At 41.6% G+C, this 12765-nt stretch overlaps 1 long non-coding RNA gene across 1 annotated transcript in view; it reads left to right on the top strand.

Moving 5' to 3' along the window:
- The first annotated feature begins 6453 nt into the window (after nucleotides 1–6453).
- The window catches only part of LOC111095832, a 45914-nt gene continuing 39602 nt past the window's right edge, over nucleotides 6454–12765 (top strand). Inside the window, exons 1-2 of the long non-coding RNA XR_005359277.1 lie at nucleotides 6454–6611; nucleotides 9169–9637. This is a non-coding gene — a long non-coding RNA (uncharacterized LOC111095832). The remainder of the gene's footprint in view (nucleotides 6612–9168; nucleotides 9638–12765) is intronic.

Here is a 12765-nt window from a genome sequence, read left to right as displayed (position 1 = left end):
TGGACTTGTGGAGGCATTCTGGGGAGCAATCAGGCATGGCTTCATCAAATTAAGTATACACATACCCTCTGACCCATTCATTCCAGTGCAAGAGATATATTGCAAAGGGGGCATGCATGCTCACAACAGTTATTTGTGGTGATGGCGAGGAGTTAAATGCATCTTGGGCATCCATTCCTGAGAGAATGGGAAGGTAACATGTGGTAGATGTATGCCATGGAAGCCTCTGCAGCAGTTAGAAGCCGTTGATTAGATGTGAACATAACAACATAGATGAATCTTAAAAACAGAGCTCATGAAAAGTAAGAACGAGAATGAGATCTATAACACAACATTTACACAAATTAAAAATGAATGCATACAAAACAGTACCCATTTGCATTAATACATACAAATAAACTGATATAGATTGAACCATTAGAATGACTGACTATAGGGATGGGATTGGGGAAGTGAATATGTGAATAGAAGAGAATAGATACATAAAAAAAGAGAGGGGGTTTAATGGAAAAATATAAGAAGTACAATTTACTCAATCTTCTCCACCTGAGGTCCAAATTAAATAAATGAGCAAAAATATGAAATCTGCTAAGTTTCTAAGTTAGTTTGGGCTCTGCAGTTTGTATAGTTCTCAATGACCCAAGGGGACCTCTATTAAAATATGAGAATATTTGTTGAATTAAATAAAACAAAAAAGAACAATCTGTTCTATATTGATTTCTAAGTTGAGTCTTACACAAATCCCTGTTGGTCCCCATGGCTGCTCAACCTTTCTTATATTTTTCTCTTGGATAACCCCTAGTGTTACTCCTGGTGAGCTTTCTTAAAACTCACAACTCTAACCTCTGTTCTGTCTTCTCCCTTACTCTCACATGAGCTCATCTATACCTTCCTGGAGGTCAGTATCATCTGTTCCAGTTAGGGCTTTTGATTGCAAACAACAGAAACTGGCCATTTTGTCTTTAGTAAGACAAGAGATTTATAAGGATGTGGAGACCAACAGAATCCACAGGAGGATGGAGGAGCAAGCTTGGAAAATAATCAGAACTCAAATCTGGTCTAGAGGCTTGGCTGCAGGAGGTATATGATTGGATGCTCCCAGGGCTGCTGCTTCTGACACTATTGCCATCTCTGCAGGGCACTAGTGCTGGACAGCTGACCAGCCATTAGGGACTGTGGTAGCTAGTTCCCCAAATGGCTCCTGATGATCTTCACCCCTTGGTTCTCACACCGCTGGCAGTCCCTGTCTTAACTGGATAGGGCCCTCCTGTGTCTCCAGTGGGATATAATGGAGATGACAGTGTGTGAATCCCCAGAGACATCATGGTTTTGCCTTTCTTTTGGATTATTTATTCTGGGGAAAACCAACTGCCATGCCATAAGGTCACTCAAGAAGCCCTTTGGAGCAGTCCTTGTAGAGAGGAAATGAGGCCTCCTGCTAATAGTCAGTGAGGAACTATGGCTCCCTGTTAATAGTCCTGTGAGTCAACTTCCTTGGGAGTAGATCCTAAACCCCAGTCAAGCCTTCAGGTGATGCCGTCCCAGCCAAAATCTTGCCTAAAATCTCATGAGAGATCTTAAGCCAGAACCATCCAGCTAAGCTACTTCTGAATTCCCAACTAACAGAAACCGAGAGAATAGATATTTGTTGCTCTAAGCTACTAAATTTTGGGTTAATTTGTTATGCAGCAATAGGTAACTAATATACCTCCCCTTAACTTTTAAGTCACATTCACCTCATTGAAAGATCTAGAAGGAGCTTCTGATTGAACATAAGTCATGGGTCATACCTTGGCTTTCAGGGCCTGGTGGGGTAGGGTGAGGTGAAGTGAGGCTGTTTCCCCTCTACCTCTTTAGAGAGGCACTGTCTCAACCACCGCTACACACTGTGGGAAGCCCCCTAACTGGAAAGATCACTGGACTTTGCATAACAAAAATGAAGGAGAATTCACTACCCCTCTGTATCTGAATTCCCAGTGTCTATTCTTCTAATCAGTATCCATCAGGATCATCTTCCTCCCTCTTCCTCTTTTTTTCTTGTCCTTAGGGGAGATGTATCACTCCTTCTCTCCAAAATTATGCTTGAATTCTGCTTGGCTCTGGGACCCCCTCCCCCCATGCCTGATTTTCCACTCAGTGGTTACCGCCTTCTTGGCTTACATTTTAAAATGTTTGCTCTGTGTGCAAGCACACTAGTTTTAATTTCCCTTTGTGTGTAAACATCCTGTTCTGGATTACCTTTCCTTATCTTTCCTCCCCCAGTAAGAACAGTCTCAGTTTGGCTCCAGGGCTTTGTACACACCTTTTCATAGTGTTTCATAGTGAACCCCTCCCGGCAGCACATCTTGTCTGGGTGGCAGGGCCTGTGGTGGGGAGTGAGTCATTCTTGAATGACCACAAATCCAAGGTGCATATGCTCCAGGGAGGTGGGAACTGGTCATGGTCAACTGACTGCTCACCAATCTCAGGTGCCCTGCTCACTCCCATCATTCAAATTCAAAGAGAAGTTTTTGAAGCATAGGTGGGGCTACCGTAGTCTCTCTATTATAAGATTCTGAGAAATTTATTCAAGGGAAACTTCTTAAGGAAAGAAATATGCCTTGTTGCCGTTATATCTCAGTGTTTAGCACAATGCCTCAAACAGAACATGCTAAACAAATTGCAGGGATAATTGAGTGAAGAAATGGATGTATGGAATATATGGAAGATGGAGTCACTCTGACCTCATGTATGCATGATTGAAATGGTTTTCCCCAAACAGGTCCTTGAGAGAGGGTGAAATAAAACCTGGCACTGGGGAGGAGTAATGCTGTAACATCAGGTGCCTGGAGGAAGAGTGAGAAGAGGCAGTCCCAGGGCTGAAAGTCCACTGAGATCAGGGGCTCCTGCTCTGTCCTCTGGGAAGATTCATAATCCTTTCATAGCAACTCAAGAATGTGGATACAGGACCTTTCACTGGAGCCTCACTGCTTGGCTGAGACAAGGTAGAGCAACAAAGGAGAGACAGACTGAAGACCATGAGATGGCCTGCTTCCAGATACAGCAGATTCACCTTAAGTGTCTGGTTCACTGCTAGATGACTTCCTGCATGAGCAGAAGCTGCTTCCAGCCAGTACCTGCCAGGAGCACAGGTGTAGGTTCAGGCCTCATTTCCTGGAACCCAGATCTTGGTGGCTGAGACAGAGACTGAAGTCCTACCCATGTGCGTGCTGGTTCTTTCCTGTGGTTGACCCTAGGATTATCTTGTCTGGGGGAGACATTTCTACCCATATAGCAGTAGTCTTTCAGTTGCCAACGCACAGGAAAGCAACACTACTTGTGACATTTCTGAGAGAGAGGCATTTTAGAGCTCTGGGTCGTTTTGTGATGATGAATGCTGGCAGGGTCAGAAAGAACTTGAGCCTGGAGGTTAAGACATAGAATTGGGCATGGGTTAAACTTCCTTTCCCCTCTCTCTTTATTTTTCTATTTATTAAACACATTTTTTAAACTTTATTTTTTAAATTTACTTAAAAATTTTTGTCTTTTGCTACTCTTTTTCTCCTTCATCTTTTTTGTTGGGGGTAAGGACACATTTCACAGATATTAACGTGGTTAGTGTGGGGACCCTACCAGGTATATCACACTGAGACTGGCATAGGGCTAGTGGTGCTTGGAGGGCATCTGTTCCTAATAAAATAGTAAAACCCATGATGATACTATCTCTCTCTTCCCTCTTTGCTCTTCTCATTACCTCTGCTTCCTCACTACCCATCCCTTTACCTTGGACATTTGAGCTTCCATTCCTACCACTCCATCAGAAACATCAGAAATCTACCCTGTGTGCCGAATGTCTTTCCTCACTTCCCTCTCTGTGTTGGTGATGTCTCAGATCTTGCTCTCTATTGGCTTCTATGACCGTGTCTTCTCTTCCAGCACTTCTGACCACTCTCAGTGCTTTCTTCAACTTCTCCTGTTGTCTCTGTTCCCTTAAATGCAGGCCTCCCCTGAAGTTTGGTTTTCAGCCATCTCATCCTGTCTCTGAAGTTCATCTACTTCAGGTGTTTTATGTATCACTCCATGTAGCTGATTCCTAAATCTGTTGAGTCTGGAATTCGCTTCTAAGACCTGGACCCACATTTCTCGTTATCCAAAGGGCATCACCACATGAATATGTTTGTGCAGCACCAAGTCCTTCAGTGTGGCTGGAACGTGGAAGAGTGGGTGGGGGACATCGTGGGGAGGGGAAGGAGGAGGAAGGGCAAGAGAATGAGTAGACAGTAAGAAGTTATGAAGGGCCATACATGCCATGCCAGATGATCAGTCCAGAGCTCACATACCTATAATTAAATCTGCTCTATTTAGTGCAAGCAGTAAGGATTTTAATATAGGCTTTTAGGTGCTACAAAATTATTGGGAGAAATAACAAGTCTTAGAAGCACTCAGCTGTTGGCATGATTAGGAAAACTGCCTCCCCAATTCAGAAAGCTGTTAAATCAGGAAGCACCTCCCAAATTAGAAAGCTATTGATTGCAGTATAGCCTTACCTCTGTCTAATCAGCACCCACAACTGGATGCTCTGCACCCTGCCTGTCTCTTTCTGCTCGCCTCAGTTCTGAAACAAAGGCTCACTTGAGGTGTTCTGATTTGTGGAATCTAAATTCTACCCAGAGCCCCACCTATAAGAGATCCTGGGAAATTTATGGTTTTATTTCCAACCTCTGCCTTCTATACCATGTTGGGATAAATGCTGAGCAAGCCAGTCTATAGTCTCTGCCATGTTGTGTGCATTAGGCCAGTATCTTTCTATTGCAGGTGGCAAGAATCCAACTTTATCTGACTTTGATTTTAAAAAGAAACATCATTGACTTGTAATGAATGCCAAGGAAGGGCAAGGGTTAGTCTGGCTTCAGAGGCAAAAAGCCCCTAGAACTTCCTTTAACTCTGTATGCTGCCTCTGCTTTCTTTTCACTCTATTGGTTCTGTCCTCCCCACCAAAGATGAACTTTCTCTCAGTGAGCCTATAGATGTGGCCATAATGTTCCTAGGCTCCCACCTTTTATCAGGTCACCATGGCAGAGAGAGCGTACAGCTTTTCTTGGTTCTAACTGTAAAAATATCCCCAAAAGACTGACTCTCCTGCTTGAGTCACATCCCCACACCATGTGTGACGGAAGCAGAATTCTATGATTGGTGGCCCCCTTTAAAGCCTCATTTTGGAGATGAGTAAGATGCATGTACCCAAAGGAGGGGCTAATAGCATAGTTCTAGCCACTGGGAGAATGATTAGGGGTCAGGAAGCTGCTCAGTTTGTGTCTACCACACTATGATACACTTTTTTTTTTTTTTTTTAAGTCCTGAATGTGATAGAGAAGTAATGGAAAATCTCAAGCAGTAAAGTGCTATAATGAAATATTTCTCTTTATCCAATTGCTAAAGGGACTAAATGAATTAATGAGTGTAAATCATCTAGTAGGTCCTTGTCTTGGTTTGGATCCCCTGAGAAGCTATCTTTGAAACATGGATTCAAGTGCAATTCATTTATTCGGGAAATGCAAGGATACGAGTAGAGGAGTGCAGGAAAGAAGGCAGACGGTAAAGGCTGTTATTAAAGCCACAACCACCGTGGTTGCCTGGAGCTTAAGCCCATGAGGAAACTCTTGGAAGCAGTACAAAACACATGTCTCAGGATTATCCCACCTGAGGGGTGAAGGAGTTGAGATATTTATACATTAACTCCTGAGAGTCATTGGCTAAGGTCTGCTCCCAGGGGGTTATTCCTCAGCTCTGCTAGGCTGCTGCCCACGTGGGCAGAGTAGTCTTCTGTGGTCCCAGCCTAAGCACAAAAGGTCCAACAGGCATAGGCAGAGCCTGCGGTGTTTAATATGTTTTAGCTCCTCCCCAGACCCCTACCTCCTTGCTATTAGTTTAAAAGTCCCTTGAGTGTAGGAACCACATCTTATTTATTCTCAAATTTTCACATTACCTAGCACACCATTTAACACATAGTTATGGGCAGTAAATATTCTTTGCTTAATTAATGATATTTGACGGTATCCTTTTCCTGATGATCTATTAGTTTTGCCTCCTTGTATCTTGGACTTTCTGGGATAGGATAGATTTTCTGTCATTACATTTATATCCATTAAATATAATTGAACATGATCTGATTTTTATACTTTTGTGATATTTCTCATATAATTGCATTCTTAAATAAATAAAATCTCTGTTAGACCACTGTTCCTGTATATATATCTCAGCCTTATCTCTATAAGAAGCTATCTCTAAAGGGGGGAAATTTGGAGACTCCTGGTGTGTAGCTTCTTATTAGTTTCCTTGCCTGAATCAGCCTAGCCATCTGCCAGCAATAATAACCTGCCCCCTGTGTGCTCAGCCTTATCCAATCCTTGAGCCTTGAGAACCAGGCTTTGTGATGTATTGAGAACTCCCCTCCCTTGAGGGTGAGGGGAAGCATTCTATTTTCCAGGTTAGACCACCTGTCTTCAAAAAGGAATGATCAGACCTTCAGGCACCAGCTAAGCAACCATCTCAACTTCCTCTTTTCCACATTATTATGCATGGGGCCAGTTTCCTCCCAGGACCCTTGTCTTGGAGGGTGGCTCTAATCCCAGGTCAGTAATCCTGGACCCTAATTAACCTTAGTCACATAATATTTTGGGACTCCTCGTCCCCTGGTTACTGTGTTCTAGTTTTGAGAGTCTAGTATCTACCCTAACTCAGAATCCATGTCACCTTTACTGCCTCTCCCAAGAATTGTCTCTGCCTATAAGCCTGGCACTGTGCTTGTCTGTTCCACCAGACAGGACTCCTTAGAACCTGACGATGGAGTTTATTGTATCCTCTCACACTTGGGTGGTCATGGCTGGTCCTAGTCAGTCCATTCAACCCTCAGCTCTTGCCAGCTTTTGCTAGATTTCCATTCACTATGTCTTCTATTCCCCTTGTAGTGGTCTTCCAGCGTGCTTGGAGCTGAAGTTCTTTATTCTGGGACATTATCAGAGCAGACTCTTTTTGTTGCCATTTCCTAGAGTTGGGATTCTGTCTTGTTTTTCTTACCCTTTCTTCATCCTTGTAGATAGGAAAACCCAAGAGATGGAATTCGAAAATGAGCATCCAGCAGCGGGTTGTTAAGAACAACTGGCGTGAATGCCTTGTTCAGATCACAGGGTATGCAGACCAAGTTCAGATTTAGATGTCTCTGCTATGTCCTTTATAGCTTTCCTAACATGTTAATTCCTGAAGAATACCATCTCCACTTGGGGTTGGGGGCAAATAGCGATGGAGCTGTGTCCTAGCACTCGGTGTGGAACAGTTCCCTGTATCCTTGTTCCTTCTTGGATTCTCCTGTCACTCAGTTTCTGATACTGCCTCTCTTCACATTTCGTCCCCTGAATCTTTTCTTGAAACTTGCTTTGTCCCTTCCTCCCTCCCTTCCTTATTTAATTTTTATTTTTTTAAGTGATCAACCCTAGTCCCACTGTTTGTTTTCTCATAATCTTGGTTCCTGTTTCTCTTTGAGTTTCCTTACTCTAGCTCTGAGCTACAATACAGTCCTTGCTATTTCCAGAAAAGTTCAATTACCTTAGTGGTTTTGTTTGTTTCTCAAAGCGTGCACGTATTTCTTGAAAAGCTTCCCAAGAATCAAGTGACATCTCTAAAAACCCAGAACATGGTGCCTCAAGCAGATTCTTTGCAAAGTCACCATCAGAGTCTCCAGAGCTTTGGTTAATAAATACCAAATCCAGGAGACCTAAATAATTATTTCTGGGATTGTATACTTGATCTTGAAATGGTCCTAGCTACTGTCTTACTTGGAGTTTGAGAAGGGAGAAAGGAGGAACAGTCATACAATTTCCATTTAAATTGAGAATCTTTTCCCTGGAAACCCAGAGGCCTCTCTGCTGGCCTCCTGCTGTTTGCTTCCTTTTATGCATCCTATTCGGAGGTGGCATGATTATTCCCTAAACATATTACTGCAGCTCTTCCGGCAGATTCTCTCTTCTAGGAATGTCACGAATGAATTACCATGCGGTGTTGGCATGGGGCCTCAGCCAGCAGGAGCCAATTATTTTAAAAATTTTCAAGCAAATCAGATCAGCATTTCACAAGTTACTGGCCAAGAAGCTTCAGAAAGTCGTGCATCATTCCTTTGCTATAATATGTGTTGCTGACCTAAATGTGTACGAGTCGCATCATCCCAGGGTCCATACTCCTGGCTCTGGGGGTTTCGTTAGGACACCAGCTCACACCCATTTGCAGTAATATAATTGGGTAATTTCACTTATCAAAACTGTAAATGGATGTTTGATCCGATCAGATCATTAAATTTTCTAATTAGGCAGCATAGACTCCCTTGTGCCAGATGGATTGAGCCACACCTATTTGTGACACAACTTAATCACACTTTGCCTTGCTGTCAAGGCCGTGTTTCAGGGAGGAAATATGTTCTCTTGGCTAGATTAAACATACGCCGTCCAAACCTGGCATCTCCAGCTAAGAGAAAAAGACTTCGCTGAATTGGAACATGTAAGAATATATGTCGTGGTTGGGATACGTTAGCAACCAGCAAATGGGAAGATTCTGCTATGTCTGATTTGAATTTTTAACAAAACCATTTGTTTATGGAAAGAATGGACTCTGCCTTCATTAGTTAGCACATCAGATGGATATTCGAAAATATTTAGTCTTAGAGATAAAAGAGTAAGCACAAGAATGATGTATTGCAGTGCCAGTTTTTGTTGTTTGTGTCTTTGAACTGTCAGGATGTTTGGAGATGGTTCTGTCTCTGAAAGACAGGTGCTCCCAAAAAGCACAGGGGTTTAAAACGTCGCTTAGACAACGACTCCAGGGCTTTATGCCTCTTGCCATCACGTTTCTCTTGCTGCCTAATCTAAATCCTAAGTTTTATTCTGTTTCTTCGTAGTCTGTTATTGAGAGACAGCGAGCAAGCGAGCGAGCTCCCTCGGTCACCAATACCCACACACAGTAGATCTTTTACTCACTGGGAAGTGCAGTGTAAGGACCCAACAGATAAACATTTTTTGAAAAACTCATAGTGAATACTTGAGGAATTTTAGTCCATACTTTTGTTTAAACCCTGTTGTGTACTTTGATTTTTCTGGATGTTATGTTATAAAAGGGTCTGGGGTATGTTATATCATTTTGCAGAATGATCTCCTCTCACTGGAGTTGCTCAGTCTGGATCTGTTCTGATCTCCCAGCATACATCTCTGAATATGGACCACCACGTCAAGAGGGTTTTGTTGTTGTATTTCCTTTTCTCCGATAGTAGGAAAATGTTCTCCTGTGGATTGGGGTACTAATTCAGGTTAATCTCAGCTGTTTCCTAGCCTATGGGCAGAAATTCATCATATTAATACTAAAACTTAACTGTTGATAGTCACTATATAATTGCATTTAAAATGCAAGGGTAGATTTGTAGTTTCTTGCTCCTGGCTGTCTCCGGGAATCCTCCAGAGATTACCTTAAATGCGTCATACATTAGCCCTGGTCCTCACTGGCCAAGCTAGCCTGCCTAGCACTCCTAGACCGTTGGTGACAGCTGCAATGCCTTGTTCTGATCGTCCACACCACGGCTCCTTATTCCAGATCACTGGAGTCCTCGTGCTACAGAGCTGTAAGTATATCACTGCCACCTGAGAGCTGTTTAACCTCTGGGTCACCCGGGCAATAATGCTTTTTTTTTTTTAGAAGAAAGAGGGTAATATTATTTCTTCCTATGTTTTTCTCAAATGGGGGCTTTGATGGGTTGTTGTTTGGGTCCCCTTGTTAGAGCTCCTCAGCCCAGCTCTGTTCTCTGCCTCAAGTCCTTTCACTTTTGTGCAGCCTGGGCCGGCGCTGTCCCTTTCCTTGAGCTGGGTTGAATCCCCTTTGCTCCACCTTGGGGTGGCCCTGCAGGAGCTCCACAGAAGGCAGAGGATGCCCTTGGTGCTGTCAACGCCACGGCAGCTCCACAGTCTACCAGGAGGTGGACTGTTACACTCAGTAGGAAGAGTGCTGTGATCCAGACAGATGGCATGTCCCAGCTGGTGGCTCGGATCCCGAAGTGCTACCGAATTCTGTGAATCAGTCCTTTCAGTTCATAGACACTGTCCCCTTTCTCCTGGAGGGCACACACAGCACCATGGTGGCCGGGATGGGCTGAGTTCCCACAACAGCTGCAAGATACATCTGCAGCCACCAATTCCCCTCCTTCCTTTAGTCCTAGAGCTATGTCTGGCTCGCAGTGACAGCCTCCTCTCTCCTGGGCCCCATCTTCTTTCTCACTTCTGTTGGGAAACCCCCAATGCCTTGGTATCTGATGATCTCTTGCCTTCCGTAGATGGGGGTCCAGTTGTTGTTCCTAAGAGACTCTATTGCCCCTGTTTAAATCAAGTGACCTGAGCAGGAGAGAGGAAAAAGCATTGATAATTTCTACATACCTGACACACTGGGCATCATCCCTGCTCTCACCAGTGTCGTCACAGACCAAGGTTTTCTGCCTTCATCTAGCAGAAAGAAACTTGTGTTTTTGCAGGCTGCCTTTTCACAAGAGTTGTGCTGTTATAGGCCACAGAGTGGTGCAAAGACTTTTTGACAGTTTTTATTTGACATTTAAATTTTTAAAGCAGTTTTGTTGGGATGTAATTGACATTCACACATATTTAAATTACATAAATTGCACATATTTAAAGTGTATAGTTTGAAAGCTTTTGACATGTATATATCCATGAAACCATAGCCACAAATCAAGATAATGAACATATATATCACCCCCAGAAGTTACTTCCATGCCCCTTTGTACTCTTATTATTATTTTGAAATTATCTGTTCACTGTATCTGTTAAGAGTTCATTCCTTTTCATTGCAGAGTAATATTCCAAAGTATGAATATACCACAGCTTGTTTATTTCATCATATATTGATGAATGTTTTAGTTCTTTCCAGTTCCAGGGTATTATAAGTAACATTGTTGTGAATATTCAGGTGCAAGTCTTTGTATGGATATACACATTCATTTAAATTGGATGAATACCTAGGAGTGGAATGGCTGGGTCAAATGGAAGGTGTACATTTAATTTTTAAAGAAATTACCAAACTGTTTTCCAACGTGATTGCACTACTTTACAATCCTACCCACAGTGATTGAGAGTTTCAGTTCTCACACATCTTCACCAACACTTGGTGTGATTAGTCTTTTTAATATTAGTCATCTTAACGGATAGATGGTGAATGTTGCCCTGGTATAAATTTGCATTTTTCTAAAATACAATGACATCAAGCATGTTTGATATTTATATGTATTATTGTTTGTGCATGTTTGATATTTATATGTATTAATTGATGAAGTGTCATTTAACTCTTTTGACATTCGTTCATTCATTTATTTCTTTGGGAGAGAGAGAGGGAGAGCAGAGCAAACTGGGGAAGGGGTAGGGAGAGAGCGAGAGACAAAATCTGAAGCAGGCTTCACACCCAGCAGGGAGCCCAATTTAGGACTCAATCTCACATTCCTGAGATCATGATCTGAGCCAAAATCAAGAGTTGGATGCTCAGTTGACTGAACCACCCAGGCCCCCCCTTACTTAGTTTGAGAGATCTTTATATATTCTGGATATAGGCTCTTTATCAGATAATATGTTTTGCAAATATTTTCTTCCAGTCCGGTTTGTCTTTTCATTTTCTTAACAGTATCTTTTGAAAAGCAGATGTTTTTAATTAGAATTAAGTCCAAATAATTTTTCCCATTTTGGATCATGTTTTCAATGTCATATCTAAGAAATCTTTGTCTAACTAAAGATTGCAAATATTATCACCTATATTCTGTTCTAGAAATACTGTAGTTTCAGGTTTATATTGAAATTTATATTGCATTTTGACTTAAATTTTTTTTAAATAGTGGAAAGTATGTACTGAAGTTCTTTTTTGGTGGTATAGAGGGCATATAAATATGCAATTAATCTAGTAATTTTGTTAAAAATGTGTTAAAAAGACGACCTTTTCTCCACAGAATTATCTTTTTACCGTTGTCAAAAATCGGGTGTTTATTTACACATGTGTCTGTTTCTGAGTTGTACCTTCAGTTTCATTGATTTGTTCATATTGGCACCGATATCTAATTGTCTTGAAATCAGGTAGTGTTAGTTCTCACACTTTGTTTCTCTTTTTTCAAAGTTGTTCTATTTTAAGTCCTTTGCATTTCCATAAGAATTTTAGAACCAGTTTGCTGGGATTTTGTCCGGATTGCATGAACCAATTTGGATAGAATTAACATCACAATAATACTGAGTTGTTTGACCCCTAATCATAGTATTATCTATCCATATAGTTAGGTCTTTATTTTCTCTTAACAGTATATTATTATTTTCTATGTATGGGTATTATATATCTTTTGTTAGAGTTCTTTCTATGTATTTATTTTAATTCTATTGCACATGATATAAAAATTTCAATTAATTCTAGAAGTTCTTTTGGGGCATATTCCACTGTTTTCTACATAGACAATCATATTATCTGCGAAAAAGGACAGTATTATCTCCTTTCTAGTCTGGGTGCTTTTTATCTCTTTTACTTATTGCAATAGCTAGAGCTTCCAGTACAATGTTGAATAGAAGTAGTAAGAGTAAATATCCTTGTCTGATCTCAAAGGAGTAAGCATCCAGCCCTTTACTGTTAAGTATGATACTAGCTATTGGTTTTTCATAGTGTCATTATGGACTGAAGAATTTTCTTTTATTTCCAGTTTGCTAAGAGTTTTTTAGGTTT

This window comes from Canis lupus, chromosome 5 (genome assembly GCF_011100685.1).
Source record: "Canis lupus familiaris isolate Mischka breed German Shepherd chromosome 5, alternate assembly UU_Cfam_GSD_1.0, whole genome shotgun sequence".
NCBI classification, from domain to species: Eukaryota; Metazoa; Chordata; class Mammalia; order Carnivora; family Canidae; genus Canis; species Canis lupus.
The sequence above is the reverse complement of the archived record's forward strand: the minus strand, read 5'-3'. Positions and strand labels throughout refer to the sequence as shown.